At 41.2% G+C, this 2103-nt stretch overlaps 1 non-coding gene across 1 annotated transcript; it reads left to right on the top strand.

Moving 5' to 3' along the window:
- Positions 1-1701: 1701 nt before the first annotated feature.
- On the top strand, positions 1702-1808 carry LOC141616273 (small nucleolar RNA R71). The gene has a single exon (XR_012530628.1). It is a non-coding gene; the product is annotated as a small nucleolar RNA R71 (small nucleolar RNA).
- The last annotated feature ends 295 nt before the right edge of the window (positions 1809-2103 follow it).

Here is a 2103-nt window from a genome sequence, read left to right as displayed (position 1 = left end):
CATGGTTCATGCAAACGGGGAGCTCTCATGGTCTTGTCATGATTGAAAGTTATGTTCTCATCTCCTACTTCTAGAGTGAGCTCTCCATGCTTCACATCTATCACCGCACCCGCGATGTGCAAGAAAGGTCTTCCTAGAATGATTGGAATGTTGGAGTCTTCTTCCATGTCAACAATGACAAAGTCCACCGGGATGAAAAATTTCCCAACTCTTACGGGACCATCTTCCCATATCCCTAGTGGTGTCTTCGTCGATCTATCGGCCCTTTGGAGTGTGATATTGGTGCATTTAAGCTCTCCCATCTCTAACCTTTTACTTACCGAGTACGGCATAACACTCACACTAGCCCCTAGATCACATAAGGCTTTGTTGATCGTGGTGTCGCCAATGGTACACGGTATTGAGAAGCTTCTCGGATCTTTAAGTTTTGGAGGTGAACTCCCTTGAAGGATTGCACTACTCACCTTAGTGAAGACGATGGTCTCAAGATTCCGGATCGACTTCTTCTTTGTAAGGATGTCTTTCATGTATTTTGCATAGGCCGGCACGTGATTGATTAATTCCGTGAAAGGAATCGAGACTTCCAAATTCTTCACAATCTCCATAAATTTTCCAAGTTGGTCATCAAATTTGGGCTTGGCTTGAAGACTTGGAAAAGGAAGTCTAATCACAATGGGCTCCTTCTCCTTGACCTTGTCTTCATTTTTCTTTAAAAATTCTTCTTTTGATGGTTCTCCATCCTTGGAGTTTTGCACAACTTCTTCTTTGTCACTAGCTTCCACAACTTCATTCTCAACTTGCTTCTTCGGTGCTTCATACCTCGTACCACTTCTCAAGTGAATGGCACTAACCGTTTCATGTCTTGGGGGATTACTTCGAGGTGGTAATTGTCCCTTTTGTCTTTGTGAGCTTGAAGATGCTAGTTGAGTCAATTGGGTTTCCAACATTTTGGTGTGCGCTAGGATGTTGTTGATGGTGATTTCCTTTGCTTGACTATCTTTTTGCATTTGAGTGAAAAACTCTTGTTGATTCTTTTGCATTTGGAGGATCACTTTTTGAACATCAAAACCTTGGTCATTTTGTTGATTGTATGGAGTTTGATTTTGGTAACCTTGGTTTTGGTTGTAAAAGGGTTTTTGATTTTGGTTTCTCATGGGAGGTGGGGTGTATGTTGGTTGAGGGTTTTGAACATCTTGGCTTTTGTATGAGAGATTTGGGTGGAATTTGGTGTTTTCATTGTAATAATTGGAGTAAGGGGTACCACTCTTGTATGCTTGAAAAGCATTCACTTGTTCATTTGTTCCCCTACATTCACTTTGGTCATGTCCCAAAGTTCCACAATTCTCACATATCCCACTTGGGATTGATGAAGATGCCGTCATGGCATTAACATGATGCTTTGGAGATTTTTAGGCTTCTTCAAGTCTAGCCATAGCTTTTTCAAACTTTAAGTTGATGGTATCAATGTAAGCACTAAGTTGAGCACCCAATTGAGTAATAGATTCCACTTCATGCTTTCCTCATCTAGTAGCCTTGCGAGGTCTACTATATTGTGAGTTATGGACCGCCATTTCCTCAATCTTGTTCCAAGTTTGATTGTCATCAACTTCGGTGAACATTCCATTTGATCAAATGTTGAGAATGTTTCTTGAGTCTTCATAAAGACCGTTCCAAAATTGTTGTACCAAGAACCACTCGCTAAGTCCATGGTGAGGACATGAGCGACAAATTCCCTTGAATCGCTCCCAAGCTTCATACAAGGATTCTTCATCTCTTTGCTTAAAGCCCGTAATTTGAGCTCTTAGCATGTTAGTCTTTTCCGGTGGATAGAACTTTTTGTAGAAAGCTAGAGCCAACTTCTTCTAAGAATCAATTCCGAGAGTAGCCTTATCAAGGCCTTTCAACCATTGTTTCACGGTGCCAATTAGAGAAAAACGAAATAAGACCCATCGAATTTGGTCTTGAGTTACACCGGTTTGAGAAATCGCATCACAATAGTCACAAAAAGTCTCCATGTGAGAGTGAGGGTCTTCACTAGGCATCCCCCCAAATTGGCTTCTTTCGACTAATTGGATAAATGCGGATTTGGCAATAAAATTTCCG

This window comes from Silene latifolia, chromosome 11 (assembly GCF_048544455.1).
Source record: "Silene latifolia isolate original U9 population chromosome 11, ASM4854445v1, whole genome shotgun sequence".
Classification (NCBI taxonomy): domain Eukaryota; kingdom Viridiplantae; phylum Streptophyta; class Magnoliopsida; order Caryophyllales; family Caryophyllaceae; genus Silene; species Silene latifolia.
Note: the sequence above shows the minus strand (reverse complement) of the source record. Positions and strands in the feature narration are given on the sequence as shown.